We start from the raw sequence: 13,610 nt of genomic DNA, 5'->3' as shown, positions 1-13,610 counted from the left end.
GCCCAGTACGGGAGGGGCCGGCAGGAGCCAACAACCGGAAAGAAAATACGGCCCCGCCGGAAGTCCAGCCATCGCGAGGGCAGTCCACGTGACAATTGGCGCAGCGAGCCTCTCTAGATCTCTGCGTCTTGTTGGCCCAAAGTGACCACTCTGCACTCTCGGGGCGCTTCTCGGTGGTTCGTCCGGATTCTGTTGCCAGGAGCAACGACGGTGCTTCCAGAGGGAGGCTGTGCTTGAGCGCCTTCCACCGCGTTCCCCAATGAGTGACAAGAGGGAGAGGGACAGGCCGAGGACCCCGCGGAGAAAGCGCTGGTCCTGTCCTTTTACTTACTCAAGAACCTCCCCTGGCTCCCCAACGGTCACGTGAAAAAGTCCCAACTCTGTGTGGGGGCAAAGTCCCCACGCAGCCACGTGGTTAGTGCCAGTAATCCTCAATAAACACAATGTGGGAGAAAATGAAGAGGATGGGTTGCACAGAGCTAGAGCTTGGGGACCCTCGATGGCGGACCACCGAGGGGTTTAACTTAAAGAGATCGGAGATTATCCTCGGAGCGCTGACGGAGTTCAACGAAGAATCTAGTGCAGCCCAAACTTTAACCTCCCTGAACTTTATTTTCCTAGCTATGAAATGAGGATACGAATAGCACCGGCTTCATAGGAGGTCTGTGAGGATGATGCTGCAATTCGAAATCTCTGAATAAATCGCGGACGTTATCGTGATTTTGTTGTTCAGTCGCCAAGTCGTGTCCGACTCTTTGCGACCCCATGGACTGCAGATTTACTCCTTTAAGAACAGTTCTTGAGAGTCCGTTCTGTACCAGCAATGAAGAAAACAGACAAAATTTCCTTACCTCAAAGAACTCGTGATCTTTTTGATTGGAGGAGAGAGCCAGAAGATATAAAATCTATGGTGGAGTGGATGGTGTTAGTGGTATGGAAAAAAATTAAGCGGGAGACAGGATTCAGGGGATGGGAGGGTGGACGCAGTTTGTAACATCAAATAAGAATCCGAAAACAGGAAAAGGGCTTGCTTGAGACCACCAGGGAAATTTGATTGGATCCAGGTGTTAGATAATATAAAGGAGCTATTGTTGATTTTGTTAAGAGTGGTAATGACATTATAGTGATGTTTAAAAATAAATTTTTTTTCAGCTAGAGATGTTTTCTGAGGTATTTTTGGGTGAAATAACATCTCAGATAGGTTCTTATTTTTATTAAAAATTTTTATATGAACCATTGTTATCAGATATTTTTTTAAATACTCCAGAAACAGACTTTCCTGGCAGTCCAATGGTTAAGACTTTGCCTTCCAATTCAGGGGCTGCAGGTTCAATCTCTGGTCAGGGTGCTAAGATAGGACATGTGCTGTGCTCAATCGCTCAATTGTGTCTTATTTTTTGCGGCCCAATGGATTGTAGCCCACCAGGTTGCTCTGCCCATGGAATTTTCCAGGCAAGAATACTGGAGCAGGTTGTCATTTCCTACTCCAGGAGATCTTCCTCCTAGAAATAGAATCTGCATCTCTTGCATCCCCCTCATTGGCAGGCAGGTTCTTTACCACCAGCACCACCTGGGAAGCCCCAGATCCCACATGCTTTGGGGCCGGAAAACCAAAACATAAAAACAGAAACAATATTGTAACAAATTCAGTAAAGACTTTAAAATAGTCCACGTGGAAAAAATCTTTACTTTTTTTTTGAAAAAATCTTTTAAAAAGTAAATAATAAAATACTCTGGCGGGGTTTCCCATTTGGTTCAGTGGTAAAGAATCTGCCTGCCAGTGCAGGAAACTGGTTTGATCCCTGGTCTGGGAAGATCCCACATGCCTCAGATCAACTAAGCCCATCACAACTACTAAGCCCGAACTCTAGAGCTGGAACCACAACTACTGAGCCCACACGCCCTAGAGCCTGTGCTCCACAACAAGAGGAGCCACTACAATGAGAAGCCCCTGAACCACAACTAAAGTAGCCGCTGCTAGTCATGACTAGAGAAAAGCCTGTGCAGAAACGAAGAACCAGAACAGTCAAATAAAATCATTTTTTAAAAATACTCTTATGTTGACTGCTCAGTCGTATCCTACTCTTTGTGACCCCATGGACCATAGCCCACCAGGCTTCTCTGTCCATGGGATTTTCCAGGCAAGAATACTGGAGTGGATTGCCATTCCGTTCTCCAGGGGATCTCCCCAACCTAGGAATTGAACCCAGGTCTCCTGCACTGTAGGCAGATTCTTTACTATATAAGCCACCAGGGAAGCCCCCCATCCCAAATACTCTAGCAAAAAAAAAAAGAAAAAAAAAACACATACATGCACATGTGTGCCCACATTTAGGTTGGAATTCTCATGGCTGCATTTTCACTGTGTGATTGAATGCAAGAGCAGTTATGCCCAGAACATTTACTGAGCATCTGCTGTATATCAGGCCAGTACAGTCACAACAGAGAATAAGACTGATGGGATCCTGCCCTCAAGGGGCTCACAGTCAATTAGGGTTACAACTATTAAATGAGTATATTGTGACAGGTAGTGATAACTACTGTGAAAGAAAATAAAGTAGGGGAAGGGAATTAAGAGTGATGGGAGGGACTTCTCTAGTAGTCCAGTGATTAAGAACCCATCTTGCAATGCAGGGGACTTGGGTTCCATCCTTGGTCAGGGAACTAAGATCCCACATGTCACAGGGCAACTAAGCCCATGAGCTGCAAATACTAAGCCTGAGCCCAGCAGCTGCAGAGTCCATGTGCTGCAATGAAAGATCCTGCATGATGCAATGAAGATGGATTGCCACAACTAAGACCCCAGGCAGGCAAATAAGTAAATATATATTAAAAAAAAAAAAAAAAACCAGAGCAATGGGAGTTCTCTTTCAGATAGGCTAGTAAGGTCTGACACTTGAATAGAAATGTCTGAAGGAGAGAAGGGGCAAAACCATGGGGGTATCTGGGAGAAGACCATTCCAGGCAGAAGGAACAGCAAAGATAAAGGCCCTGAGGTGGTAGCTTATTTTACAGAGCACTGTGCCCAGAGCAGGGTGGGCAAAGGGGAGAATGGATCCTCTGCTGAGAGCAGGTAATGTGTGGTCTGATCAGCCCCTCTATTAAACAGTCTATAGCCACAAGGAACTGTGGTCTGGTGAATTAATTCGTAGCCAGGGGAAAATCCTTCAGGAGATGTATAAGTTAGTAGTTGCTGCATAACAAGCAGTCCCGAAATTTACCAACTTAAAAGACCAACCATTGTCTCAAAATGTCTGTGCATCAGGAATCAGGAGTGGCTTAGCTGGGTGGCTCTGGCTCAAGGCTCTCAGGATATGTTGAAGTCAGTGTTGTCTGGAGCTGTGGCCACATCTGAAGGCTCGACTGAGGGAGGGGCTGCTTCCAAGCTCACTCAAATGGTTGTTGGCAGGCCATAGTGCCTTGCTTGCTAATGATCAGAGGCCTTAGGCCCTCCCTATACAGACCTTTCTATACACAACTTGAGGGTCGTCATAACATGGTGGCCGGATTCCTCCAGTGTGTGTGACCTGTGTGGGTAATAAGAGAGAGTGAAAGGGAGGGAGCGAGCAAGAGTGGAGTGAGATTTCCCTAGTGTTCCAGTGGTTAAGAATCTGTCTTCCAATACAGGGCACAAGGGTTCAATCCCTGGTTGGGGAACTAAGTTCCCACATGCCACAGGGCAAATAAACCCAAGAGCCACAACTAGAGAGAAGCTGATGCACCATAGTGAAGAGCACGAAAGATACAGCATGCCGAAAGTAAAACCCAACACAACCAAGACAATTTACAAAAATTAGGAGGTGGGGGGAGAGGAGTGCCCAAGAAAGAAGCCACAGTCTTTTTACAACCCAGTATCAAACTTAACATACCATCATTTCTGACATTTGCTATTGGTCTCACAGACAGAGACTTTCCCTCAATGAGGTTGGGGACTCCAAAATAATGTGAATGTCAGGAGGTGGAAATCACTGGGGTCCAATTTGAAGGCTTCCCACCACTCTACAGTGGTGAGTAAAAATGCAATGGTTGGGACTTCCCTAGAGGTCCAGTAGTTAAGAATCCACCTTCCAATGCAGAAGACACAGGTTTGAGCCCTGGTCTAAGAAGATACCACATACTACAGGGCAACTAATCCTGTGTGCAACAACTACTAAGCCTGCGTGCTGCAACTATTGAAGCCCCCATGCTCTAGGACTTATGCTCGCCAAGAAGAGAAGCCACTGTGATGAGAAGCCTGCACACCACAACTAGAGAAAGCCCGAGCACAGCAACAAACACCCAGCACAGTCATAAATCCATAAATAAGTAAATAAAATTTTTAAATGCAATAGATGATGCTATCTGCACACTGGTTTACAATAGGTAGAAAACATGTTGTGGAAAAAACAAGGTAAGGAAGAAGGGAAGAATTCTAACACTGGTTATTTGGAGTTGTGGGGATTATAGGGGATTTTTCTTCTCTTTCTCAACTCTCTTTAATGGGGTTCTTTGGCTTTTACGATAGAAAATAACATTTTAAAGTAAAAGACAATTGAATTAAGCCTCTAGGTCTAAATTCATGAGAATTACAAAAGATAGAGAAACAATAATTCAGCCTCATGGGAATTCCATGGTGATCCAGTGGTTAAGACTCTTTGCTTCCACTGCAGGGGCTGCAAGTTCAATCCCTTGTCAGGAAACTAAGATCCCACATGCTTTGTGGCAGATTCAAACTTAAAAAAAAAAAAAAACTAAAAAACACAGCCTGACAAGGAAATAGACAAATCCGGAATGTGAGACTTTCTTCAAACTAGCTTACCTGGTTGTTCAAGAAACTCAAAGTTGCGAAAAATAAACAAGATTTTCATCAAAATGGACTAGAAGAATGTAATCTTTACTTGCAGTGCATGAACCTTGATTTGATACCAGTTCAAAAGAAAAAGCTGCAAAAACTTCATAGAACAATGAAGAAAACTGGAAATGGACTGAATATTAAATAACATCATAGCATAAATATGAATTTTCTTTGTGTGGTAAAGGTAGCATACAATTCAATGTCCCTGTTCTTGGGAAATGCCGAAGTACTTAGTGTGACAAAGTATTTAGTGTGACGAAGTATTTGGTATTTAGGGTGACGTGTGATGATGGATGTATAAAAGTTACTTTCAAATGTTTAAAAGCAAACGCATATATATTCACACATGAATATAAAACACACATGCAAAAATATTAACTGTTGTTAGCAACTTTCCTGGTAGTCTGGTGGCTAAGACTCTGGGCTCCCCACACCCGGGTCCTGGATTAGAGCCCTGGTTAGGAAATTTCCCTGGGCTTCCTTGATAGCTCAGTTGGTAAAGAATCTGCCTGCAATTCAGGAGACCCCAGTTCGATGGCTGGGTTGGGAAGATCTCCTGGAGAAGGGATAGGCTACACATTCCAGTATTCTTGGGCTTCCCTTGTATCTCAGCTGGTAAAGAATCCACCTGCAATATGGGAGACCTGGGTTCAATCCCTGGGTTGGGAAGATCCCCTGGAGAAAGGAAAGGTTACCCACTCCAGTATTCTGGCCTGGAGAATTCCAGGGACTGTATAGTCCACGGGCCGCAAAGAGTCAGACCCGACTGAGTGACTCTCACTTTCACTTTCAGGAAACTAGATTCCCATATGCTGCAAGTAAGATTTAAGATCCTGCATACCGAAACTAGGAATCACCACTGCCAAATAAAAATAAGTATTAAAAAATTGTTGACTGTAGGTGTAGGGTTGCCGTGGTTTAAATTATGTCCAGGACTTCTCTGGTGGTCCAGTGGTTAGGACTCTGCACTTTTACTGCAGGGGACACAGTTTCCATCCCTGGTTGTGGAACTAAAATCCCACCTGTGGCACAGAATAGCCAGATACAAACAAAATAAATATATGTATAAAGTCTTTGGCACTCCTGCTTTTTAAAGGTGGAGCCTAATTCCCCTACCATTGAATATGGGCTGGACTAGGTGACTCACTTTTTTTTTTTTGGTGACTCACAAGTGGTAGTGTGTAACTTTGAGACTAGATCATAAAAGACATTGCATTTTCCTTCATGCTCTCAATTTTGTCTTACATGTGTATTTTTGTCTGTGTCAGGTCTTAGCTGTGGCTGATTGTGGCTCAATGTCTTAGTTGCTCTGCAGCATGTGGGATCTTAGTTCTTTGACTAGGGCTTGAACCTATGTCCCTTGCATTGGAAAGCAGATTCTTTTTTTTTTTTTAATTTTTTTTTTTATTAGTTGGAGGCTAATTACTTCACAACATTTCAGTGGGTTTTGTCATACATTGACATGAATCAACCATAGAGTTACACGTATTTCCCATCCTGATCCCTCCTCCCACCTCCCTCTCCACCCGACTCCTCTGGGTCCTCCCAGTGCACCAGGCCTGAGCATTTGTCTCATGCATCCCACCTGGGCCGGTGATCTGTTTCACCATAGATAATATACATGCTGTTCTTTCAAAACATCCCACTCTCACCTTCTCCCACAGAGTTCAAAAGTCTGTTCTGTACTTCTGTGTCTCTTTTTCTGTTTTGCATACAGGGTTATCATTACCATCTTTCTAAATTCCATATATATGTGTTAGTATGCTGTAATGTTCTTTATCTTTCTGGCTTACTTCACTCTGTATAATGGGCTCCAGTTTCATCCATCTCATTAGAACTGATTCAAATGAATTCTTTTTAACGGCTGAGTAATATTCCATGGTGTATATGTACCACAGCTTCCTTATCCATTCGTCTGCTGATGGACATCTAGGTTGCTTCCATGTCCTGGCTATTATAAACAGTGCTGCGATGAACATTGGGGTGCACGTGTCTCTTTCAGATCTGGTTTCCTCGCGGTGTGTATGCCCAGAAGTGGTATTGCTGGGTCATATGGCAGTTCTATTTCCAGTTTTCTAAGAAATCTCCACACTGTTTTCCATAGTGGCTGTACTAGTTTGCATTCCCACCAACAGTGTAAGAGGGTTCCCTTTTCTCCACACCCTCTCCAGCATTTATTGTTTGTAGACTTTTGGATAGCAGTCATCCTGACTGGCGTGTATGGAAAGCAGATTCTTAACCACGGGACCATCAATCAGGGAAGGCCCTATGCACTCGCTTTTGAATAACTCCATCTGGGGTAAGCCAGCCGCCATGTTGTGAGGGTGCCCAAGCAGCGATATGGAGAGGGCCCTGTGACGAGGAGCTGAGGCCTCCAGTCAACAGCTATGGGAGGGAGCTGCCATGGAAGAGGCTCCTCCAGTCTTATCTGAGCTTTCAGATGATGCAGTCCTGGCTGCATCAGTCTCATAAAAGATCCTGAGCCAGAACATCCCAGACCCTGACAATATGAATCTGCATAAGATAATAAATGTTTGCTGGCAAAGGTCCATATAGTCAAAGCTATGGTTTTTCCAGTAGTCATGTACATATGTGAGAGTTGGACCATAAAGAAGGCTGAGGGCCAAATAATAGATGCTTTCAAATTGTGGTGCTGAAGAAAACTCTTGAGAGTCCCTTGGACTGAAAGGAGATCAAACCAGTCAATCCTAAAGGAAATCAACCCTGAATATTCATTGGAAGGACTGATGCTGAAGCTGAAGTTCCAATTGGCCACCTGATGTGAAGAGTTGACTAATTGGAAAAGACCCTAATGCTGGGGAAGATTGAAGGCAGGAGGAGGGGACAACAGAGGATGAGATGGTTGGATGGCATCATTGACTCAATGGACATGAGTTTGAGCAAGCTCTGGGAGATGGTGAAGGACAGGGAAGCCTGGCATGCTGCAGTCCATGGGGTCTCAAAGAGCAGGACACAACTTAGCGACTGAACAACAGTAATAAATGTTTTCTGTTTTTTTAAAAAATATGTATTTATTTGGCTACCCTGGATCTTAGTTGCAACATGTGGAATCTTTTATTTAATTTTTTGGTTATGTTATGTGGGATCTAGGTCCCTGACCAGGGATTGAACCCACGGCCCCTGCATTGGGAATGTGGAGTCTTAGTCACTGGACCACCAGGGAAACCCTGGTGTTTGTTGTTGTTGTAGTTTTTTAATTTTTAAAATTAATTTATTTATTTTTGGCTGTGTCAGGTCTTTGTTGCTGCATGTAGGCTTTCTCTAGTTGCAGTGAGCAGGGGCAGCTCTCTAGTTGTGGTACTCAGACTTCTCATTGGGTGGCTTCTCTTGTTGGGGAGCCCAGAATCTTGGTGCTCAGGCTTCAGTAGTTGTGGCTCCAAGACACTAGACCATAGGCTCAGTAGTTGTGGTACATGGGCTTAGTTGCTCTGTGGCATGTTGAATCTTCCTATACCAGAGATTGAACCCGTGTCCCCGGCATTGGCAGGTGGATTCTTAACCACTGGACCACAAGGGGAGCCTTGTTTGTTGTTTTAAGCAACTAAATTCTGAGGTAATTTTTTAGGCAGCAATAGCTAACTAATATAATAACACACTGTGTTCATTGGGCTACCGTTATCATCTTTTCTAAATATTTGATACTGAAAATTCCAGTTTATCACTGTGAAATAAAGGGTCATATTCCTTATAGTCTCAAGTGAAGATAAAGAGACTGGCCCCAAATCACACAGTCAGAAAATGCTAGAGACCACCCCCACTTCCCTGAGAGTAAAGTGCTATCAGACTGCTTTGTCTGTACATTGAAGATCAGGAGGCGCCTGGGATTCTTAGAAGCCTCATCTCTTTTCTCCACCCATTTTGCCCACTCTCCCTTAGCCACTTGGAACTATTCTTGCCTTATTACCTCCAGACCTTTGTCCAGGTACTCATCTCTGCTGGAAGAGACCTCTACCCTCTGTCCATGGGATTCTCCAGGCATGAATACTGGAGTGGGTTGCCATTTCCTTCGCCAGGGGATCTTCCCAGCCCACAGATGGAATCTGCGTCTCTTAAGTCTCCTGCATTAACAGGTGGGTTCTTTACCACTAGGGCTACCTGGGAAGCTCCAATAAATCTTAATTATTATTCTATTTGGATAAGTGTGCAGTAAATGTTTGTTAATGATAGGATTGAAAGCTGATGCCCCTGCCTGTAAACTGATCAAGCCTGCAGCACACAGTACATGCTCAGGTCACTTGCTAATTAGAGGGAGATGTTTCAGGCAGTTCTAGCGGGCAGGACAGCCCCTTCCCCACCTTTCCTCCTGGGGCCAAGTACCAGGAACTATTCTCTCAGGCACCAGGAAGAAACCATCTCCCCACTAGTGATGACTAGCGGTTCAGCTGCTGGCTTTAGTGACTACTGATTCTGTGGGAAGGTGTAGATCCTCTCCCTTCTCAGCCAGCCACTCTGGGGCTCTCCCAACCCTCTTGGGTACTCTGCCCCCAGCAGAGCCTGGTACTTTTTTCCAGTTGTTCTCAGGTGGCTCATCAGTAAAGAATCCACCAGCTAATGCAGGAGACCCAGGTTCAGTTCATGGGTCGGGAAGATCCCCTGGAGAAGGGAATGGTAACCCACTCCAGTATTCTTACCTGGAGAGTCCCATGAACAGAGGAGCCTGGTGGGCTACAGTCCACGGGCTTGCAAAAGAGTTGGACACGACTGAGCGACTAAACAACAACATAGCTCTGTCAGGTCTGTGCGGGAAGCTCTGGGTTTTCTGCACTGGCTCAAGGTCTGGGGGAGAAGTTTGCACTGAATCAGGAGGGCCTTGGCGGTGGGGACCCAGAGAAGCGGCATTCTTGTCCTTAGACAGACTGGATGTTAGCCCTCAGGCCAGGTATGCCCTTTTCTGGGCCTCAGTATCCCCATCTGTACTCTGGCCTAGGCCAGACCTCTCTGTACCAAGTCCTTCATTTATTGTGCAACTTCTTCCCTATATGAGGATGCCCAGATTGAGCAAATAAAAATATGGAATGCCCAATAGGATCTGAATTTCAGATACAAATACTTTACTGTTTTATATGCATAATTTCCTGGAGGAGAGAATGGCAATCCACTCCAGTATTCTTGCCTGGGAAATCCTATGGACAGGGGAGCCTGATGGGCTGTGGTCCATGGGGTTAAAGAGTTGGACATGACTGAGCACACACATGCATACATACTTTAAATTTATAGGGAATTCCTGGGAATACCTGGTGTTGCAACGGTTAGGACTCATCACTTTCACTGCTGGGGCCCACATTTGATCCCTGATCCAGTAACTAAGATCCCACTTGCCCACTGGCATGACCAAAACAAACAAACAGAAGGTATAGTCTTAACCATTTCAAAAAGAAATATGTGTCAGATATTTTTATTGGATGATATAAACTATGTGTTAGATATTGTTATTTGATGATATATATTCATTATTAATTATCTTATTGGTGTAAAATATTTATGACACAGTCACCATCTTAACCATTTTTAAGTATACAGCTCAGTGACATTAAGCACATTCACATTGCTGTGTAACTACCCCCACCATCATCTCCAGAACTTTCTCATCTTCCCAAACTGAAACTCTTGTCCTCATGAAACACTGACTCCCCTTCCTCTTTCCACAGGCCCTGGCCCCACCATCTACTTCCTGTCTCTGTGGATGTGACTCCTCTAGGGACCAACCTTGGAATCAGACAGTGTTTGTCCTTTTAGACTAGATTTATTCACTGAGCACAGTGTTCTCAGGGTTCATCCATGGTGTAGAATGTGCAACATTGTTGTTATTCAGTCCTTCAGTTGCATCCCTCTCTTTGAGATCCTATGGACTGCAGCACGCCAGGCTTCGCTGTCCTTCACTATCACCCAGAATTTGCTCAAACTCATGTCCGCTGAGTCAGTGATGCCATCCAACCATCTAATCCTCTGCTGCCCCTTTCTCTTTCTGCCCTCAATCTTTCCCAACAGTGGGTTGGCCAAAATGTTTGTTGGGGTTTTTCGTAACATTTTACAGAAAACTCAAATGAACTTTTTGGCCAACCCAGTAAATACCTTTTTAGTATAGCTAATGTCACGAATATTGCACGGAACATACTTATACTAAAAAAGTACTTGTTGTATGTCTACAATTCATATTTAACTAGGCATCCTGAATTTTTTTGAAAAGAGATTTATTTACTTATTTTTGGCTGTGCTGAGTCTTCATTGAGGTGTGTGGGTTTCTCACTGAGAAGATGACTTCTCTTGTTGCCAAGCATGGGCTCTTACAGCGGTGGCTCAATATTTGAGTGCATGAGCTTTGTTGCTCCTTGGCATTTGGGATCTTCTTGGACTAGTGATGGAACCCATGTCTTCTGCATTGGCAGGTGGATTCTTATCCACTGGACCACTAAGGAAGGAAGACCCAGGCTTCCTGAATTTTATCTGTCAATTTTACCCACAGCCTTTCTTCATATAGCATCCTACAGAACTTTTTCTTTTAAAATGTCTTTATTAATATATCATTTACACACCCTAAAATTCATCTTTTTCTTTCTTCATTTTCCTGGCTGTACTGTGCTGCATGCGGGATCTCAGTTCCCCAACCAGATATTGAACCCATTCCTTTGCAGTGGAATTGCTGAGTACTAACCACTGGACCACCAGGAAATTCCCTAGAGTTCACCCTTTTTAAAGTGTATAGTCCAGTGAATTTTATTGTATATTTTATATTTACAGAGCTCTTGGACCATTGGAGAAGGAAATGGCAATCCATTCCAGTTTTCTTGCCTGGAAAATCCCATGGACAGATGAGACTGGCACCCTGTAGAGTCCATGGGTTCGAAAAATAGTCAGACACGACAATAACTAAACAAGAAGGATGACTACCAGAAACTAGTCTTGAAACATTTCCATCACCCTAGAAAGAAACTTCATACTCCTTTACAGTCACTCTGTATCCCCACCCTCAGCTTGAGGCAAATACCGATCTACTTTCTGTCTGGAAAATTTTGCCTTTTTTGGACATTATCATATGACATAGGAATCATAGAGTATGTGACCTGATGTCTATTTTTTTTTCCACTGAGTATATTTTTGAGGTTAATCCCTGTTGTAGTGTATATCAGTCCTGGGTTTCATTTTCTTGCTGGAGGGTCAGCAATAAAATTCATCAGAATAGGGCTCATTTGATTTATCTGTTTACCTGTTGACAGACATGTGCATTATTTCCCTTTTTTTGTTTTTGTGAATAACGCTGTTGTGACTATAGTTGTGTAAATTTTGGCATGGGTGTTTGTTTTCATTTCTTTTGGGTAGATACATAAAATTGGAATTGCTGGTTCATATCAAACTTCGTTCATTTTAACTTTTCATATTAAACTTCATAAAAAAAAAAAAACCTGCCCTTTTGAGATATATTTCATGTGCACAAGGATGTTTCTTGAGATTAAAATATTATCTTCATACCCTGTGCTCAAATCCCTCCAATTTTTTTCCCCAAGAAGTTAAAATAAAACTCAAGCGTGTCATTGATATTCACAAGGCACAAGACAGGTCCTCAATGGACCCTTTTGCTGTCTCTTCTACCTCAAATGTCCCTTCTAGCTCCCACCTTACTATATGGACCTATGTCTAGTCATCTTTTATCTCTCTGGTCAAACTATCTTCTACCGCAAATTCTTCTGTTCCCCCAGGATAGACGAATTCTCCGCCATTACTCAGCTCTTTTTTTTTTAAAAATTGGAATATAGTTGTTTTACAATGTTGTGTTAATTCCCTCTTTACAGCAAAATGATTCATTTACACGTATCTTTTCCATTATGGTTTATCACAGGTTATTGAATACAGTTCCCTATGCTGTACATTAGGACCTTGATTATTCATCTCTTTCTTCTTTTTTAAAATTAATTTATTTATGGTAGCACTGGGTCTTGGTTGCTGCGCTAGGGTTTTCTGGGGGGGGGGGCAGGGATGAGGGGGCGCTGTTCTTCCTTGAGGACCAGGGATCTAACCAGTGTCTCCTGCATTGTTAGGCGGATTCTTACCCACTGTTACCACCAGGGAAGTCCTATTTAGCTCTTTCTTGAGCGCCCTATCTTACCCCTAGTCCCTTCCTTGGGTCCGAATTATAAAGAAATTGATATTTCTTTTACATGCTAAAACTCGAATACTTCAAGAGCGAGGGGGACAGCACCTCAGAGCTTCCAGTATTTGCTACTGTCTGGCAGAGTATAGGGGTGGTGATGTCCGTTTAAACTTTACTCCACCATGAGATGGGTACCATTATGAGTTTTACAGGTGGGGAGACTGAGACAACGGAGGTTAGGTAACTCGCCCAGGCAGTGCTCAATACAATTTTCTCAACTGAATTAACATGTATTTTGGGTGTTTTGTGGCTCTGCATCATGGTGCTCAACAAACTCGTCGCGAGTGAAGAAATAATGTTTTGTGCACTTTTTGGCTGGTTATCCTCAAATCTCTACATGGCCCGCCCCTACACCTAAGCCCCGCCCTCCCAACAGGCAACGGCGCATCCCTATTTTGAGTTGAACCTTGTCTCTTACAATATCCAATGGCAGACCACCGCTTAAGCCCTTCCTCCTGTGATAGCCAATGCGCGCTCTCTACCTTGAGCCGCTTTTCCTGTGGTACCCAATGGCCTTTAACTCCATATTCTGCCCCTCCTCAGAGGCGGGGGAGGCTCTCAATGACGCGCCCCCTACAGTTATTGGGCCTTCTTTCCTGTACTATCCAA

Source organism: Muntiacus reevesi, chromosome 1 (assembly GCF_963930625.1).
Source record: "Muntiacus reevesi chromosome 1, mMunRee1.1, whole genome shotgun sequence".
In the NCBI taxonomy this organism is placed as follows: Eukaryota; Metazoa; Chordata; class Mammalia; order Artiodactyla; family Cervidae; genus Muntiacus; species Muntiacus reevesi.
The sequence above is the reverse complement of the archived record's forward strand: the minus strand, read 5'-3'. Positions refer to the sequence as shown.